The sequence below is a fragment of the Protopterus annectens genome, chromosome 3.part1 (assembly GCF_019279795.1).
Source record: "Protopterus annectens isolate FY-2018-M chromosome 3.part1, PAN1.0, whole genome shotgun sequence".
NCBI classification, from domain to species: Eukaryota; Metazoa; Chordata; order Ceratodontiformes; family Protopteridae; genus Protopterus; species Protopterus annectens.
This window is the reverse complement of record NC_056732.1, coordinates 1,339,808,802-1,339,829,635: the sequence shown is the minus strand read 5'-3', so window position 1 is coordinate 1,339,829,635 and position 20,834 is coordinate 1,339,808,802. Positions and strand designations below refer to the sequence as shown.

Sequence of the window (20,834 nt, the reverse complement as noted above, 5' to 3'; positions counted from 1 at the left end):
TGCCAGCACTTATAAGCGAAACCCTTGCAAATGCAAATGTGAATTTTCTACCTACATCATCTGGTAGGCAGTTTATAAAACGTTAATCACAATTTACCACTCAATACATTTAGTGAAAATATAAGCCAACAGAATGCAACTTTATTCCTTGGCTAATTTTTTTCTCTTTGGTTTCTCCCTCCCTACCCATGTCTTTTTACAGTGACTGTGTACCATTTGTTGCAGATTTTTGTTTTGAATTGTGAAATTATGGCTGAAAAGGGTCCTTGGACCAGTTCCTGTACCAAGTTGTCAGGTGTTGAATGAATGCTTGCAGGTCGTCGTTTTTCAGTGGACACTACTGAGAAATGCATACTTTTTAGATTTTGTTTATTTCTCTTTGAAACCATCATATTTATTTTTAGCTGTCCATAGACACTTCTCATGCTCCTCATAAGATCACTTTTGCAGTGGCCAAAGCCATATGGGTAATATCCAGCCAAGGATATGATAACCACCCGGCTTCCAAAGTCAGCCTAACTACTGTACAACTCAAGGAGAGCAGTACAAAATCAGAAGTAAGGGTACCAAACCCTCAGAACTTTCTTGCCATTGAAGTGTGGTCTTCCTTGTGGGCTTCAAATGATCAGTGATAATCTAACATTTCTACAAGGCTGTGCAAATAAGTACCCTGTTGGGGAATACTTTCCAATCTATCAAATTTTGTGAAGAAAAGTTTGCCTTTTCTGTCAAATTATTGTTAAAGGCTAGGACAAGAGTTTTTAGTAGTTGTTAAAAAAACAAAAACATGAAAACTTACATTTTTAGTCAATGGGAAATTTTCTGTGAAATTGTATATATATTTTTTGAGTACAAAAGTTTTACTTTTTACTAGAAATCTAAAGCTAATGACAAAAACTAGTGGTTTTGGGAGTTGTCATTAAAAGTTTTACCTTACAACTCACTTTTTCAGTCAGGTTCTTCTGTCGAATGTCCAAGGCTCCATTATCTTCTTGTAGGTGCTTAGTTATATACTAGGCCAATGACCAACAGGGCCTTTATAAGCCTTGGCATGCAACCCAACCCAATTGTATCCCTATTTATCATGGGCATTTATTAGGAGGGCGTATGTTAGGACGTTTCTACAGGTTATTTGGGGGTATGTTATTGTGGGCATTGCTGTCTACCTCTGCCAGAGACATGGTGGGGGGGCAGACTGGGAGTGAATTTCTGATTCCCTATCCATTGGTCAAGGTTAAGTTTAAATAGGTTTAAGGGTGAGCTCTGCTTCACCTGGATGGGGAGTCTTTTGCAGAGCATGGGGATACTCTGAGCCACAATTCTGTCTCGCCAATGTTTCTTATGTCAAAAGCAAAATTTAAATCCTTGGATCTAGTAGCTCTGATGCTGTTCATTTTACGGATGTGCAAAAGGTCCATCAGAGCTTTATCTGAGGAAACCTTTTGTCAGGCATAGATCACCTGTCCGTAACCTGTAGGAGACAAAGTATAGCGATAGGGATTTAAAGCGATCCATATAAGACAATGTGTTTTATATCTTAGATTCTTCTGATAAGCAACCTTTGTGGACATCAGACACTTTGACAAAGGCATGGACCAAGCTTTGGACTCTTTGGTTTTGTCTCTGACCTGCAAAAAGAAAAAAGTTGTATGTGAATCTTCTGTCTTCAAGCCAGCTTCATCCTCTTCATCTCAGCCACCAATGAATGACTGCATTGACCATTTCTGTTACCTTGGACCACTTGCTTGCTTACTTATTTATTTAACATTTGTTTACTGGGAAACACGAGCAAAATGTAAATCACTGGATCTAGTGGCTCTGATGCAATTCATTTTGCAGATGTGCAAAATGTCTATCAGAGCTTTATCTGAGGAAACCTTTTCTGCCAGGCATAGATCACCTATAGATCAATGTGCCCCATTGGTGTTTCTCCTTGAGAAGCTGCTAAAGACTGGGAGGCGGGCATGTCCTCTTTGGCTTTTTGACTGTCCTTTTATGGTAAGGGAGACCTACAGTTACTGGTATTGGAGGAGGGTGCAGACTATGCCCTACTTTAAAGCTAGGCTGAGGAGCTTGATTCTTGGAAAAAATGCCAACCTATCGGTTGGTCTTTTTCTGGGGGTTCTGCTGGGAAAAGGAAACTTTTTCTTCATCCTTTTCACATGGGACAGCCAGGTAAGATTGGCTGGGTTTTGCTAAAGACTGATTTCCACGTTTTCAGTCTTTGCATTCTGATTCTTCCCTGAATGAAAAAAGAAAAATAATTTTCTCTCTCTGTCCACTTCTGATTCTCAGCCTCAGGGACAGAAATAAGATTTAGAATTTATTTCTCAGTTCCTACCCCATAAAGTTTTTTATTCATATCCCCCTCCTGAAAAGTTATATTTTTCTTACACTATTACCAGAATGAATGATTTTGTTTTTTCCAGTGGGAGCAAGAAGTTCTAGAATCACTGCAAATATATTATGACTTATTACAGGTGGCTTTTCCTTAATCGGCAGCTGTTCATCCTGTCTAGCCAGTATTGGAGCACATTTTCTTTACAGCCAGGAGTTTGCCCGACAGTCAGTCTCCTGTCCCCAGGAAGTCAGATAAATTATATAAGGTTTTTAATACCAACAGTTTTTTTTTCCAAACTCCAGAGCAGACCCTGCAGTGATTTTTGTCAAAGCCATCTTTTGCCAGTTATCTTATATCTGCTAACACTATTTCTTCTGCTAAAGGTGAAAAAGCCTTTGATAGGTTTGGGAAGAAAGTTTATACTATTCCATCTTAGTCTTCAGAATTGTGAATCTTCAGGCTGACATGTCCAAGTTTCTGCTGACTTCCTTTGACAATATGAGAAAGCTGAATGATGAACAGGTTCCTTTCTCAGAGACTAAGACTTATCTGAATTCCTTAATATCTTCTGCATCTCACGTAACTAAACACATTGTCTAAAATGTTATTATGACACTGCTGATACTGTTTCTAGAGCAGCTGCCGCAGGGCTAAGGTTAAACTATTTCCGGTGCCAGAAAGTTTGCTGTTCAAATTATCCCTTAGAACTAGCTAGTTAATCAGCAGTAGCACTAAAATCTGTATACCTGTGACTAGCACTTGTTCTAAAACTCGCTAAAAAAAACTAGGAAGCCTTAATTTGTTACAAGCACTCGCCTCTCCTTGGTAATAAGGAGAAAATAGCTGTAGGCACTAGACAACCTACAATTGCAAATACCTTGCCAAAAAGTAAGGAAAAACAGCTCTTGTACTCCACAAAGAAAGTACCTAACCAGGCATTTCCAAGGGGTAAGCTTCCGGTGATTTCTCCTGTCCACCTGGTGAATCTGGCATACTGGGGCAATGCAGCAATTGCCTCATGTACACAGAGAACCCTGTCCAATTACCACCAAACACAACCTGCGAGAGATGCACTTACATAGCCAAACGGGAAGCAAAGCTGTCTTCAGCCAAGATTGTGCTAGATAGTCAAGAGGAGGTTAACACCCACACAACACCTCAAACAACACATAGTCCTTCAAAACCCACACATAGTAACATGAAACCCACATATGTGGAGGCTCTTAACATTAACCAGCCCAAGCAACAAGGACCTCCGAAGCTGAAACACAAACAAACACCACCCCCAAACACAACCAAAGCGTCACATAGCTCACAACACCAGTGTGCTATCCAACAGCAGCTCTTAAGGCAAGGCAACGTACCCAACACTTTAGTCATAGGTGACTATAAGTCAGGTGCACTGATGTCCCACTCACCAGGCTGCACAAGGAGAAAATTACAGTTAGTTGCCTGTCAGGTGCCAGGATCCACCACATAACGCATGCAATCAAGTCACTCCACAACAAGTACAAATATGACTCTGTCATTGTCCATGTTGGAGTGAATGACTTGAGACGTACCTCCCTGGACTACATAAAAAGAGACATGGAAGAGCTCTCAGATCATGTAGCCCAGGCAGGTATGACCCTAGCCCTGAGTAGCATCCTGCCATCGCCCAGAATGATACCACAGTATAAGGACAAAATGATTGACTTCAGTAGTTGGTTAAGCTTCTGGTGTCATTCAAAGGGGATCTAGTATCTGGCTACCTGGGACGACGTGATCGACAAACCACGATGCTTTGCAAGAGATGGTTTGCACCTGTTGCCCCTGGGATTCAGGTTACTGGCTAAGGCTCTTGCCACCCCTATAGTGCCTTTTTTAGGCAAGGTTCAAAGGACAAAACTACCACTGTAATGGGTACAAGCAAGCAAAATCTGAAGTTAATGCTACTCAATGCTAGAAGTCTAAACCTCAGAATGCACTCTCTCTCTCTCTCTCTCTCTCGGTTTTCGGCCACCAAACCAGGACCGAAACACTAAAGGTGGAGGAGTGTCCATACTCACCAAGGATAGTCACACCTCCAGGCTGGTTGCCCAACACAATGCATCTGAAATTCTCCAGGTGCAACTAACACTAGGTAAGACTGCATTACAAATTGTAGCTTCTTACAGATCCCCCACCATGCCCCAAGATTTTCACTACACCTTTCTAAACACACTGGAAAATATTAAGATGCAACCAAACACCCTAATACCGAGTGATTTCAACTACCCTGCCATTAACTGGGAAAACTACTCCTGTACCAACACCTTTGCTCAATGGTTCTTGGAATTCATAAATTCCAACGCCCTAGGGCAACTAATTCATAGTCCCACCAGTAGTACCAGTATTCTAAACCTGGTCATTACCAACATGGGAGATTGATGCTGTACACCAGTGGTCACCCCCTCTTTCATCAGATCAGACCATAAGCTAATCACCCTTGACATCCACATCCCACCCTCACCCCCCCTTTAAGGAAACCTCCTTAAAAAACTTCTCCAAAGCCAACTTCATGCTTCTCAAGTCAGAAGTAACAAACTTCATGACACTCCTGCAGATGGGAACTAGAAGTTCAACTGCTGAATCCTACAATAAGGTGCTGTATGAGCAGAGTCACTTGTGCATGGACCGAGCCATCCCAAATAGAACCAAAATCTCTGTCCTATTAAAAAAAAAAAAAGCAAATTTTGGTGGTCCCCTGCCATAAACAAGATGTACAACAGAAGGAAGAAACTGTTACAGAAAAGAGAAAGAACCCAGGATTCAAAAAACTCCCGCACCAGTCTCAGTAGAAAGCTGAGATCCCTCATAAAATCTTCCAAAGCTAGTTACAAAAACAAAATTGCCAAAGATTCCAAAGACAACCACAAGGCATTCTATAGCTATGTCAAGAATCGAAATGGCAATACTCGGATCTGATCTGAGCTACAGCAGAGTGGCACTAGATAATACTGATCCCAAGGATATTGCCAGTATCCTGGCAGATTCAGTGCCAACTTCACCCCCCTCTCACCCCCTAAAGGGCCCATCTCAATACCGAAAGAATGCCAAATTCCAGTAATCACGGCCACTCAGGTAAAACTTGCACTCTCCAAAGCCAAGAATACAGCATCCATGGGACCAGATGACATCCCAGGGTGTCTACTGCATGAACTACAAAATGAACTGGCACCTCACCTGTGTGTCATGTTTAAACATAGCCTCACCTCAGGCTTCATGCCCACAGAGTGGCGCACAGCTACAGTCATCCCACTCCACAAGGGGGGATCCACTTTGGATCCTGGGAACTACCGTCCCATTAGTCTGACGAGCCTGATCTGCAAGGCCACAGAACGTATTATCATGGAACTTATAAACAAAGACATTGGCAACCTTCAAACACTGGACCCCACCCAGTTTGGGTTTGTGAAGGGCCGAGCTTGCCTCCTGAACCTGATCGACTTCTTCGAATCAGTCTCCAGAGCCGTAGACGAGGGTAAGGTGGTTCACACAGCCTACTTGGACCTCGCCAAGGCTTTCGGCACTATCCCCCACTCTGGAATCATAGATAAACTGGGCATTAATCCCTACATCACTCGATGGGTTGCAAACTGGCTTACTGACAGAACACACACTGTAAATGTAGCCGACTCCAAATCCAGCTCCAGACAAGTGACAAGTGTTGTACCGCAGGGTTCTGTCCTGGGACCACTCTTGTTTGGCAACTACTTCTCTGAATTACAGGCCAACACTAAGGGACTCTGGCTTACAAAGTTTGCAGATGACTGCAAGCTGGGAGCCATTACTGAATCCCCAAATGATGTGGATATACTACAAAAGGGCTTACCGAAACAGATGCCTGGTGCCAGAGCCATGGACTCAAGCTAAATGCCAAAAAATGTATAGTTGTCCCCTTTGGGAAAAAACACTTATCTGTGAACTACCACATAGGTGGCAGTACACTAAACACCGAAAATGTGATGAGACCTAGGGACACAGGTGGACAGTGATCTCACCTTTAACCACATAGCCACAACAGTTAGAAAATCCTTCTACGTGGCGCACCTCATCACTAAGGGCTTTTCATCCAGAAAAAAGGAGGTCATTGTCCCTCTGTACTCATCCCTCATTAGACCCATTATAGAATACAATGCCCCATTTGGTATTTACCTCACAAGACATCTGGAACAACTAGAAAGTCCGCAGAAATACCTCACAAAAAGAATCACAGGCCTGAAGCAGATGCCTTATGCTGACCGTCTAAAGAAACTCCAGCTATACTCTGTCGCATATCGCCTACTCAGATGCGATCTCTGCTTAACATATAAGTCCATGTCAAATCCAGAGTTGTTGGAAATGCTACACTTAAAGAAATCCCAAACCCTCCGAGCCACACGCTCCAGGGATCTTAACCTTGTCATCATGATGAATAGAACATGCTGGAGGGATAGGTTCCTGACCCATAGATAGACTCCCCATGCTCTGGAATAGGCTGCCCATACATGTCAGGCAGAGTGCCTCAATGGCCCTCTTCAAGAGGAACCTTGACAATTGGATGGGAGATAGGAAATTCACTCCAGGGATCACATCAGTAGTCCTGCTAGACAGGGGTCCAGGAAAGTAAATATTTGTGGGAAACAATAGCCAGGGAATCCTTATGACTAGGCTTGTATAGGCCTTGGGGATGCTAGCCTGGTATCTATCTATGAACCTATGAGAAAATTTGCTTGGCTATGTTCCCAGAATTTACAAGAGGACACAAAAGCTGAAGTCCTGAATGCTCCCCTGGATCAAGAGGTACTGTTTATTTCGTCTTTTGCTGAGTTTCCTAAAAGATTTGATGAAAGAGGAAAGTTAATTCAGGAAGCCATCCAGATATGCCAACCACCATGCTAAAATATAACAGAGCTTTCCTTTCAGTTCAGGCTCCTTTTATAGGAAACAAAATAAACAATCTTAGCAGGGCAGAGACAATCTAAATTTTAGAAAGCAATGACAGAGAGGTTCTAAAAGTAAAAGAAGGTCATCCCAAAACTAAGGATAGTCTAAGAAATCAGAATGACTATATGCCCCTTCTATGTTTTTCCTTCTTACTCACCACCCTGGTATTTCAGTAAAACTGTCCCAAAAGTCTAGTCCAGGGATTCATTTAAGGGCCTAGGATGAACTGTACGACTTGCGCTAAAAAGACTCTGCTCCCACAAAGTGCCAGTTTGGAATTCAGAGATTTTGGCCATAATGAGGTAGGACCTCATTGGCTAATTTGCATGTCTCTGAATCACATTTATTACCATGACATGCAGACCATTGCTGACATGCCCATTGTGGTAGTAAACTGCTGCTTGTATAGGCAGTACCATTCTCCCTGTTCATTCTCCCCCACACACAAGTACACACAACACCGTCACTGTACTTGTCCCCTCCTGTGGTCCCCCCCATCACTGTAGTAGTTGAAGTGCCATTGTGGCATGTATCTGTTATGCCCTGGTGGTTTAGTGAAACCTCACCCCCAGTCCCTATGCTGCTGTTGGCCAGAGCCTTCCTCAGTGAAAAAAAAAAAATGCTGTTACAACACTTGCACTAGACACCAGGGTTTACCTGAAATGCATCTCCTCAACCCCGATCCCTGTACTGTTACAACCCTTGTATTTCAGGGTAATCCCTGGTGTCTAGTGCATATCCCCCTGATGCCCAAGCTGCTGTTTGTGCTGTTATGGCAGTTACTTGAGACGCTAGTGTTTAATCTGAAATATAAGTGGCAAGAACCAGCACCAACAGCTATATGGAGATTAGGAGGTGGAAGGATGCACTAGACACCAGGAATTACTCTTAACTATGTCCCCTCTCCCTGATCTCCATATTACTGCTGGTGCAGTCATGGCACTTACAGTTCAGAGAAATCCATAGTAAGCCACTCCCTGTACAGCAGTCATGGCATGTGGTTGAACAATGCAGCCTTTTGGCTGTGTTCAGTACCACAGCATGGTGGGGATAGCCATGCTGATCTACAAGACTAAGTATTTTTTTGAATCTGTCAGTGTGTAGATCCTGGAGGTGGTTCTAGGGTAGAGAACACATGGCTAATTAGCATATGCATCTCACCTAGAATGCCTCGTTAGCATTCATCACAGCTGCAGGGCCAGCCTTACTCTGTGCATATCCCCTTGGTAGGGGACCATGCAGCACTGTGTTAGGACAGATGCTGAATTTGGGGAAAGTTATTATGATGTGTACATGTTCTGGTACCTTAATGAATCCTGCAGTAGTTCTTTACTTCCCTGTATGGCACCAGGTAACTTCAGATACTTGGTTTCAGAACCATCCCATCAAAGTTCCAAAATCAAAAATGATGTATTTACAGTCTCTGCTACCTCTCATTCCACCTCTCTGAGAACTGAAAACTATTATAAAGTCCAGAGTTACCAAAACAAAAAAACAAATATTTCAGACTTTTTCTAAAAGATTTCTAAAAGATTGTGTGTCTTTCACATTTTGAATTCTCTTCCTTATCCTTCATTGTGTCTACAGCTCCAAGAGTATTTACAAAGTACCCGGCACCCATAATAGCCCATTGCAGGTTGCAGTGCATTCACATCATTTTCCCATATTTAGTTTGCTTCCTTATTTTTGCAGGTTCTTTCACAACTTTATCAAGAATTTCTGGCTTGGGTAAAAAAAAAAAAAAAAAAAAAAAAAAACTTCAGTCTGTGATTTCGGCTAAACGTAGAGAAGTCTTTTCTCATTTCATCTCACAGAATAGTGTTTCTGGGATGTCTCCTGGTTACATCCCTCATGATGGCTTTTCTTCCCAAGTCAAAGTAGAATTTTCCAAGGAACAGTTTCTGATATTCTTCAACCAGTCTCTGACTTCTGCCAGAGAATATCACAGGATTCTGGGTTTCATACCCTCCAGGATTCGCAGGAGTCCTTTGGCCAGACTTCACATGCGGAAATTTCAGTGGCTCCTGAGATCATTTTGGACACAAAACCTGCACCCCCTATTTTTTCAGATTCCAGTGCTGGGATTTGTAAGAAGAGAATTACTATGGTGGATGGATCATTTATCTCTCATCCTCAGTCTCTTTTTCTCCTTTGCAGCAACCAGTCAGTCTGTAACCACAGATGCCACAGACTTTGCATTGGGAGTTGTATCCAGGGGGGTGAAAGTTCAGAGTCTGTGGGATTGGTATGATGGACTGAAATACATAAATGTCAAATGGTAGCTGTAATAAAGTAATAATGCTGTTCAAATCTCTAAATCAACTTTGAGTTCCAGGCCCTGTACTAATAATCACAGACAACACCACTGTGATGTGGTATTTAAACTAATGGGGGAGGGGGGATTCTTACCCACTTTGCAGACAAGTTATGATAGCAAGTGATTTAGCAGCTCGGCGCGATCTGTCCCTACAGGCTACTCTTTTCTGTTAAACAAAATGTTGCAAACCTGCTGTGCAGGACCAGGGCATACCCTCATGAATGGAAGTTGTACCTGTGGGTCTGGGGAATACCTCAAGTAGGTCTGTTTGCCTCTAGTCACAACAGACAGTTAAAGAAATTCTGATCCAGGACTCAATGCAAAAAGATCTGAAAGACAAATATCTTTTCATTCTGATGAATGAGAATGTTCCTGTATGCTTTCCCACCATTTCCTGTGATAACCAGCGTTGTCCTAAAGATTCAGAAAGACTCTTAAATGATAATTGGTGACCTCCCTTTTGGCTCAGGCAACCATGGATGTTCACCATATTCATCATTGCTGCAATAGTCTTGGCTAAATGGGTTATATCCAACTAGGATATAGCAGCCACCCAGCATCCAAACCTTATGGGTACCTTGCAAGTGCCTAAACAGTTAGTCAGCTGGAGTGGGACTGAAGAAAAGAGCAGGGTTGGTTCCAAGCCCTTCAGAAATGTTCCAATCCAGAGGAGGGCTGATGTTGTTCTCTTTCAAGGATCGACAGTCTGCTAACTCAGTTCCATTTCCTTTTGGAGAAAAAGATTTCAGCATTTTAATTAATTTTATGAAGGAAAGTGAACTTTTTTATGAAATTAAAAATTTTAAGCTACGAAAAATTGCTGTCATAGACTTTCTTATGATTAGTAACTTTTAAACAGAAGCATTATGTTTTATTTTTGTGGAAAAAAATTGTTAAAAGTTTAATTGTTTTTCCCTTTGTAAAATTTGTATTTTACTTTTGAGGTTGGGGAAAATGTTTAAAGTACTTTTCACTATCTTTTTTTTGGTGGAAAAGTTGACTTTTTTCACACCTCTTTCATCAACTATAGCTGCCAAGCTTCCTTGAGAATTGGACATCTTTTTCAGCTTTACCACAGAACAACCTCACAATTTCTTAGTTCTTTGTTCTTCCAGCCACAGAAAGAAAAAAAATTAAGCAGGCTTTGTCACTTTAGCAGGTTGCTAAATGCCTATGCCACAGATGGGTGATTCTAATGTGGTCAGTTCTGGATTCTCAGACCATTTACCTTTTTTCTCCCTCTGGTATTGTCCCTACAGCCACCATGGACTAGGGGTGCTAGACACGACCTCTGCAGCTGTTGGAGTGCCCTTGGCAGGCAAAGGAAAAATACTCTTGTTGGTCTTGGAAGCAGGAGCCCAGGATTCCTCTCTGCCTAGCCAGATTGAAGTGCCTGTCTCTAGGGAGTTTTTTTGCCTGTCAAAGCCAGATCTGCTTCAGAAATTTTAGTCAAAAGCAAAAAACTAGACCTGTGTCTTTTCTTGTCTCAGATTTTGGACAGGAGGGATTTATTGGGCTTATCTCAGGGTTTAGGTCAGGCACTGGACCCTTCTGATTTTGGTGTTTCTCGTAAACGAAAAAGGGATTTATTTTTTGAGGAGGTTCAATATTCTGAACCACAAAACAGTTGTGAAGGAACTTTTTTTCCCCCGCAGGTTTCTGATTCTGAGGAAAATATGGCTTCTACTAGTCCCTTCAAAAGATTTTTTTCCAAAATGAATAAGTTGTTTCAATGGAACATAATGATTTTCCACTGTCTCCTAAGAAATATTATGATTTACTGCAACTAGAATTTCCTGAATCCACTCCAGTCCTCCCTGCTCTTCCACTGGGGAATGTGTTTATTACAGCCTGTCAGCTAGCCTGTTTCCCCTCAGGAAAGCAAATAGATTGTATAAAATTCCTCAGTCTTATAAGTTTATTGTCAAACCCCAGATCAGATCCAGCAGTGATTTCTCTGGTGAACCCAGTGGCTGCTAAACAGCTGGTTAATGCCAATCCTTCCCCTTCTGACAAGGATGGGAAAGCATTTGATAAATTTTGGGGAAAAAGTATTTTCTTCTGCAACACTTATATTTACAACTCTTATAGGTTTATAGGTTCATAGGTAGGTACTAGGCTATTGGACCTATGGCCAATATAAGCCTAGCCAAACGGTACCCTGGCTTTTGCCACCCAAGAAAATTATTTTCCTATGCCCCTGTCAAGCAGAGCCACAGAAGTGATCCCCAGGGTGAATTTCCTATCTCCCATCCAATCATCAAGTTTTTCTTGAAGAGTGCTAATGAGGAGCTTTGTTTGATATAGATAGGTAGTTTGTTCCAGAGTATGGGAAGTCTGTGAGACTGGAATCTATCCCTCCAGCATGTTCTGTTTATTGTGGTGACAAGGTTTAGGTCCCTAGAGCGTGTAGCTGGGAGGGATTGGGATTTCTTTACGTGGAGCATGTCCATCAGCTCTGGGTTTGACATAGCTTTGTATGTTGGGCAGAGATCACCTCTGAGAAGGCGATATGCGACAGAGTAAAGCTGGAGTTTTTTGAGACGGTCCGCATAGCGCATCTGTTTGAGGCCGGTAATCCTCTTTGTGATGTATTTCTCTGGCGTTTCCAGTTGTTGTAGATGTCTTGTGAGGTACATATCAAAAGGGGCGTTGTACTCTATAATGGGTCTAATGAGTGATGAGTAGAGGGGAACAATGACCTCTTTTTTTTCCTGGATGAGAAACCTTTTGTGATGAGGTGTGCCACGTAGAAGGATTTCCTGACTACTGTGGCGATGTGATTATCAAAGGAGAGGCTACTGTCCACCTGTGTCCCAAGGTCTCTTATCACACTTTCGGTGTTAAGTAGACTACTACCTATGTGGTAGTTCATGGGTGTAGAGTTTTTACCAAAAGAGATGACTATGCACTTTTTGGCATTGAGCTTGAGGCCATGGCTTTGACACCAGGCATCTGTCTCAGTGAGGCCCTTTTGTAGGGTGTCCACATCATTAGGAGATTTGATTATGGCTCCTAGTTTGCAGTCGTCCGTGAACTCTGTTAGCCAAAGACCTTCTGAGTTAGCCTGTAATTCAGAGAAGTAGATACCAAACAGGAGAGGACCTAGGACTGAACCCTGTGGTACTCAACTTGTCACTGGTCTGAAGTTAGATTTAGAGTCTTCTACTTTCACAGTGTGGGTTCGGTCAGTGAGCCAGTTGACAACCCTTCTTGTGACATAGGGATTTATACCTAGTTTAGTGAGTTTGTCTATAATTCCAGAGTGGGGGATGGTGTCGAAAGCCTTTGCGAGATCTAGATAGGCTGTGTGTACCACCTTACCCTCATCTACAGCTTTGGTGACTGCTTCAAAGAAGTCTATCAGGTTTAGGAGACATGATCTGCCTTTTACAAACCCGAACTGGGTAGGGTCCAGAGTTTGGAGATTACCAATGTCATTGTTTATAAGTTTCATGATGATACGCTCCAGGTACTTTGCATTCTTCCGGTATAGAGATGGGCCATTTAGGGGATGAGAGAGAGGTAAAGTTAGCACTGAACCCATCTGCCAGGATGTTGGCAATATCAGTTGGTTCTGTATATTTAGTGCCATTATGCTGCAACTCAGAGCAGATCTGAGTGTTGCCATTGAGATTCTTGACATAGCTATAGAATGCTTTGTGGTTGTCTTTAGAATCAGTGGAGATTTTGTTTTTGTAACTAGCTTTGGAGGATTTTATGAGGGATCTCAGCTTCTTACTGAGGCTGTCCATGGAGTTCCTCCAATCATGGGATTTTACTCTCTTTTGCAACCGTTTCTTTCTTCTGTTGTAGAGTTTGTTTATAACGGAACCACCAGATTGGCTTCCTTTTTTTGGAGGATAGCATCTTGGTTCTGTTAGGGATTGCACGATCCATGCACTCGTGTAAGTGCTTATAAAGTGCAATTGTATAAGATGCAGCAGTCGTATCTCTATTGTCCGTCAGCATGGGTGTCGTGAAGTTTGCCACTTCTGTCTTAAGAAGCGTGAAGTTGGCTTTGCAGACATTTTTTACTGTGGTTTCCCTAATGGGGGGTGGGGGAGGGATGTGGATGTCTAGGGTGATTTGCTTGTGGTCGGAACTGACCAACGAGGAATTGACCTCTGGTGTGGAACACCGGTTGCCCATGTTGGTATTGACCAGGTCTAGGATATTGCTGCCCCTGGTGGGGGTGTGGATAATTTGATCCAAGGCATCGGAATTTATGTATTCCAGAAAACGTTGAGCACAAGAGTTGGTACATGAGTAGTTTTCCCAGTTAATGGTGGGGTAGTTCAAATCGCCCATTATTAGGGTATTAGGTTGTACCCTAATATTTTCCAGTGTATCAAGAAATGAGGAGTGTGAATCCTGGGGCATGGTGGGGGATCTGCAGCAAGCTACAATTTGCATTGCGGTCTTGCCCAGAGTTAGTTGCACTTGGATAATCTCAGATGCATTATGCTGAGCAACTAGCCTGGAGGTGTGGATATCCTTAATGAATATGGCCTTTAATGCTTTGGTCCAAGTTAGGTGGCTGAAAGGTGTGGTATGAATTATAGCCTGGTAATGCAGGGGTGCTCTCTGGAGCCTTGAACCAGGTCTCTATCACTGCACAGATGTCGATGTTCTCCTTTTTAAGGAGTGCCTCGAGTGAGTGCATTTTGAGGTTTAGACTTCTAGCATTGAGTAGCATTACCCTCAGGTTTTGCTTGCTTGCACCGGTTATGGTGGTGAATTTGTCATTTGAATCTTGCCTAAAAAAGGCACTATAGGGGTGGCAAGAGCCTTAGCCAGTGTCCGGAATCCCAAGGGCGACAGGTGCAGGCCATCTCTGGCAAAGCATCGTGGTTTGTAGATCATGTCATCCCAGGCAGACCAACAGTTCAGGGTTTGACATGGCCGTGTATGTTAAGCAGAGATCTCCTCTGAGCAGACGATATGCCACAGAGTATAGCTGGAGTTTTTTTAGACGGTCAGCATAGAGCATCTGCTTTAGCCCTGTGATTCTTTTAGTGAGGTATTTCTGTGGCCTTTCCAGCTGTTGCAGATGTCTTGTGAGGTACATACCAAACGGGGTGTTGTACTCTATAATGGGTCTATTGAGGGATGAGTACAGTGGGAGAATGACCTCCTTTTTTTCTGGATGAAAAGCCCTTAGTGATGAGGTGTGCCACATAGAAGGATTTCCTGACTGTTGTGGTGATGTGGTTATCGAAGGTGAAACCACTGTCTACCTGTGTCCCTAAGTCTCTCATTACACTTTCAGTGTTTAGTGTACTGCCACCTATGTGGTAATTCATGGGTACATGGTTTTTCCCAAAGGGGATAACTATACATTTCTTGGCATTAAGCTTGAGCCCATTGCTCTGACACCAAGCATCCGTTTCTGTAAGGCCCTTTTGTAGAATATCCACATCATTTGGCGATTCAATAATGGCTCCCAGTTTGCAGTCATCTGCGAACTTTGTTAGCCAGAGTCCCTTAGTGTTGGCCTGTACTTCAGAGAAGTAGATGCTAAACAAGAGCAGTACCAGGAATAAACCCTGAGCTTATTTTCCTTCATCTGTGGAAAAAAAATCTTTGTGTAGTCTTATTGCTTCTGACTCAAGTGTCTATCCAGTCTTTGAAATGTGATCATGATTCGGCTAATGCCACTTTTCCAGGGCTGCTGCTACTAGTAGTGGAATTGTTATGAGGATGTTTGCTTGGCTGCATACTCAAAACCTTTCTGAGGTTGTGAAATCTGAAATATTGAATGTTATGTTGTCCTATCTCATCTTCATTCTTACTGGATGGGTTCGGAGCCAATCCTCGGCTCCGACTCTGCTAAATACACTAGCTCAAAGTCTTTAACTTGGCTCATGGCAGAGTAGGTATCACATCATGTAGTGGTGCAATCTCCAGATCTCGTTTGCCGCTTTCCGAGTTCAGATGCTCTCTTCTTGGCTGTGGCTAAGTTTTTGTCTTTTTGCTAATCTTTACATATTTAGTCTTTAGAATTGCTTAGTTAGTTAGTTGTGAGTGCTGTGCTTTTCATAGCCTTAGTAGCTAATTTATCGCTGTTGCTGTGTTTCTTGTTGGGCGTCGTTTTTTCGCTAGGCCTGTATTGTGTATTCCGTCGCCTTTAACTGTAGTCTGTAGCCTAGCTCATTTAAGTTAGAGAGCTAACTGCCCGTTTCAGTTAGAGGGCTAGTAGTAGTAGTGTGTGTGTGTGTGTGTGTGTGTGTGTCCCTTTCTGACAGCTACTATGTCCGTTTAAATTAGAGGACCTAGTGCTCGTTTATGTAAACACAAGTTATTACCCTTTAGCTTTACTAGAAGTGCTGTGTGTATTAATAATTTTTCTGATTTAGATGTGTTTTTTCTGTGTGATTTCTACATAGTTTTATAGTTGTTTTAGGATTTCTTCATCCCTACCATGTCCAAGGAAACTATGGAGAAAGGAACATAAGCCTTCAGGCTTTAAGAAATCCCAAAAGTGCTCCCAAAAAATGTCCATTATGGATGGACATAGTGTTTGCGTTTACTGTTTAAGAGCAATCAGTCTTCAGGAAACCTGCATATTCTGGCACTCCTTTAGTGCCCATGTTCTGTAGAAGAGGAAAAATAAGCTTGTTATCAAAGGACTCTTGAAACCAACATTTGAGGAAACTCTACAAAGTTCTTCCTCGACCTCTTCCAGTAAGTCCTCTTCCTTTACAAAGGACAGACCAACCAAAAGGCCATCTCCAGTCTCTTCGGCTCAGTCTGAGCCTCCTGAAAAATTGTCTAAAATTTCTCAAGCATCAACCTCCTCTGCTCCACTGCCTTCAGAACCAATGGAGATAATTATCATTGATAAGCCAAGTTCTTCGGCTCCAAGATCTTCGGAGCCAAAAGAAACTGTGACTGGGAGCCGGTCCATTGAACTTCTGCTGGTCTCCCCTACTTTGAGATTTCCTATCTTCGAGAGATCTCGTTCACCAACCCTATCCTCCAGGTCTTCTCGGAGCCTGTCCGATGATGACATGGAGAGGGTGGTGTGTAGACTATTGAAGTCGTCGGTGCTGGCAAAATTTTTCTCTGCACCAACCCAACAGGTTTTGGAGCTGTCTAAGACTGTTAGAGCCACTGTTGTTCCTCCTTCGAACCAAGCTGGATCTTCGGAGCTGGAGTGTCAAATACCACTTGCTGTAGACTCTTCGGTTCTAGGACCTATTCTGGATATTCTGGAACCGATCTCTGCTCAGACACTCTCTGTGCCATCTGTGGTGTCTAGGAGCAGTAGCTCTCCAGTTGGCCCCGAGCTTCTTTGGTTTCGAGTCTATCCCTGGTGCCTCGGCTCGCTCGGCTCCAACATCAGCTTTGGAGACAGTCTTCCTGGAGCCAAGGGTTTACTCTGAACCAGGGGTGTCCTCGGAGCCAGTGGGTTTGGCTTTCAAACTGATGATGAGTGTGCTGCCCCCTCCTATAGCTATGCACAGGGATACTGGCATTCGTCCCCCCAAAGCTCCGGTTACTGTCTTGGCACCACCCCCTCCACCGGATAGCAGAGATTCAGAGCCTCAGGAACCCCCATTGGGTGAACCCCACTCCTCCAAGGCCACCCCAGAATGCCCTTTTGGGAAGCCCCCTTGGAAGAGGACATGCAAGAGGAAGCATATAGAATCCCCTGATTTCACCTCAGACACTGACCTTGAGGAGTCAGAAGAGTCCCCAGGGTTGTCCTCTGAAGATATCAAATTTGCAGTTATCCTTGAGATCCTAAAACAGAGAGGCGGCTGGAACACCATCTCCCCTTCTGATGAGGAGTCGGTGTACCAGAAGGCCTTTGGATTTCATCCTTCAGCCTCCTGGGTGTCTCTGCCTTTTGATGAGCTAATGGAGTTAGTCGAAAGGCGTGGGAGTCACCTGACACTTTGGAACCAGTCCCTCGGAGGCCAAACAAGTTTTTGTCAGCCCCCACTAGAAAAGATTTTCTTACAAAAGGTGTGCCTGTAGATGCTATGGTGGCAGCAGCAGCCACCAAGAAGGAACTTTCTGAGACATCCTCATCTGTTCATTCTCCGAACAAAGATTCTTGAATGATGGACAGATACGGGAAGCGTATCTTTTCATCAGTGACTGTTACACTCAGTTCGCTGAACTACCTCACACACTTTGCAAGGCTACAAAGACATCTCCTAAAGGAGCTAGGAGATAGTCTACAAGGTTTATTTGCTGCAGGTGTGACGGAGAAAGTCACCTCCCAGCTGTCCACCTTAAATTCCATCGTCAACTCCTCCATGAGACGGATATATGTAGCGGATAGAGAGAGTAGGGCAGCGGGTTCAGGAGTTTCCCCGAGGAGACATTCCTGGATGCGCTTGTGTAATTTTGCGGAACTTTTTAAGTCTACCTTTACCAATGCCCCTTTTGATGGTTCCTCACTTTTTTGACCTAAAGTTAAAGACACACTCACCAGATGTGAGCAGGAAGGGAAAACTCTCTCTGCCGTTGGAGTACGTTTTTCAGTACCTTCAAGACCTTACAATAAAGGTTAGAAGAGTGGGAAAATGTGGTTCAAAAGATCCCAGGGAGCTTTCCAAGATGCACAAGGTGAATCCTTCCCCAGGGGCAGAGGGGAGGCAACAATGGTAGATGTCATCCTAGAGGCAGAGCGGGTCTGAAAAACCAGGGTGACCGTGATTCCTTTCGAGGATGTCCCTACCAGCGCTCCTGAAAGGAGGCCCATCTGCTCTACTCTGGAGGCAATTGGGGGATGTTTATCTTTGTACCCAGAAGCCTGGCAAAATATCACAAAAGACAAGTGGGTGCAAAGCAATAATATTCAGAGGCTATTCCATTCCCTTTTGTCATCTTCTCCCACACATCAGAACAATCCCAGATGTTCCACCCAATCTAAGGGAGCAAGCAACTATAGAAATTCAAAAGTTGCTAGACAAAAGAGTCATCCTAAAAGTTCCCGCAGACCAAATAGGATTCGGAACTTACTCAAGATTCTTTTTAGTGCCAAAAAGAACAGGGGACTGGAGACCCATATTGGATCTCAGCAAACTGAACGAATCTGTCAAAAAGTCCAAGTTCCGAATGGTGACACTGCAGTCAATGCTTCCTTTCTTAGGGAAAGACGATTGGATGTGCTCAGTAGACCTCCAAGATGCGTACTACCACATAAAAATGGACAGAGCTTCAAGGAGTCATTTATGCTTCCGGTTGGGAAACGGTCATTATCAGTTCCGAGCCGTGCCCTTTGGTCTCACTACAGCCCCCAGAGTGTTCACCAAATGCATGACAGTAGTAACGGCTCACTTGAGAAGTCTTGGATTCCAAGAGTTTCCATTCCTGGATGACTGGTTCCTAACTGCCACCACCAAGCATCTACTTCAACAAGCCAGGGACATGACATTGGAAATTTATGCTCAGCTAGGCATAACAGTCAATTTACAAAAATCTGCCTTGTTACCCTGTCAACATATTACCTTCATAGGCGCAGTCCTAGACACCGTTTCTATGATGGCATGTCTTCCACCCGACATAATTTCTGCCCTCAGACAGCAAATACTCCACCTTCTTCCCAAGGACAAGGTTAAGGCAAAGGTAGTTCTGAAACTTCTAGGCACCATGGCTTCAACCATAACCCTAGTTCCTCTCGGCAGGATGCATATGAGAATCCTTCAATGGTTCCTGTTTTCTCAGTGGTCGCTACAAGAACTTCCTATGTCCCATCTGATCAGAATAATGGAGTCATGCAAAAGGGTTCTATAGTGGTGGACTCAGTCCAGTCATGTGACCATCGGGAGACCCTTTATTCCACAACAACCTGTTGCTACAGTGACCACAGATGCTTCCCAGATTGGGTGGGGGGGCATTATCTGGGAAGGACAGTCCAAGGTATATGGCAAGACCACAAGGCCCATTTGCACGTCAGTGTTCTAGAGATGAGAGCAGTGCTTCTGGCATTGCAGGCACTACATGACTCTCTTCCACTAGGGGCGATTGCAATCCAGTCAGACAATATGTCGGTGGTATGGTACATAAACAAACAAGGAGGAACCAGATCATACCCACTTTGTTGAGAAGCTCTGAGAGTTTGGCAATGGGCAATATCTTCCCAATGCTTTCTAGTAGCAATGCACATCCCAGGGAAATCCAACATGATAGTGGACAAGCTCAGCAGGGCAATATTAATGCCTCACGAGTAGTCTCTAAACCAGAACATAGCGGAAGAGAATTTCCCGAAATGGGGCCAGCCTTGCTGCGATCTTTTTGCCACTCCCATGAATACCAATTACAGCAGCTACTTTGTCTTAATTTACCCTCCTGGGGAGACACCGAGAGATGCACTTGTTCGCGATTGGCCCTCGGGACTTGTTTATGCCTTTCCCCAGTTTCCCCTCATACCCAAAGTCCTCCAGAAAGCAAAATCTTTGGGAAGCAGGCTGATTCTCATTGCCCCATATTGGCCTCGTCAGATTTGGTTCCTCTTCCTCTGGCCTCATCTGCAGGAGAAGCCGTGGGTTCTGGAACCAGTTCCAGATCTTCTGACCCATGTGTCAGGAACACTTCATCCTTCTCTCCACACCCTCAGTTTGACAGCATGGCTGCTCCACTTCCAAACTTAGTCAGGCTTCAAGACTTCACTACAGCAGTCAGACACATTTTGATATCCTCTCATAAAGATTCTACCAGAAAATTATATACTAGTAAATGGAAGAGGTTCTCCTACTGGGCACAAAACAGAAACATTGACCCCTTCTCTGCTCTAATTCACTCTATTTTAGAATTTCTTACTGAACTTTTCCAACAAGGCTCAGCGATCTCAAATTTCCACACTGGCCAATTTTCTCCTAACTTAATGTCACACAGATTGAGTAAAGCATTCTTAAAATGCACTTCTTTATTGAGACCTCCTTTAAAAGAACCCTCCCTCCTTGGGATTTAAATTTTGTACTGTCTCATCTAACATTGCCTCCATTTGAGCCCTCCTAATCTTGTGACCTCAAATTTCTTTGTTGGAAGACTATACTTCTAGTAGCAGTAACATCTGCAAGAAGAGTCTCAGAGTTGCAAGCACTATCAATCAAACCACCATATTTGACTTTTCATAAGGACAGGATATCGCTAAGAACTAAACCGCCATTTATACCTAAGGTTTGTTCTCAAGCCAATCTAAACCAATCTTTTGAGCTTCCAGTCTTTTTTCCCAATCATAGCAACAAGGCAGAGTATAAACTCCATCAA

The 20,834-nt window shown here is 43.4% G+C and overlaps 1 protein-coding gene across 1 annotated transcript in view; it reads left to right on the top strand.

Moving 5' to 3' along the window:
• MYBL1 (MYB proto-oncogene like 1) overlaps nt 1-20,834 on the top strand; it is a 1,413,299-nt gene that overhangs the window by 133,456 nt on the left and 1,259,009 nt on the right. The gene's annotated exons all lie outside the window — the stretch shown is intronic.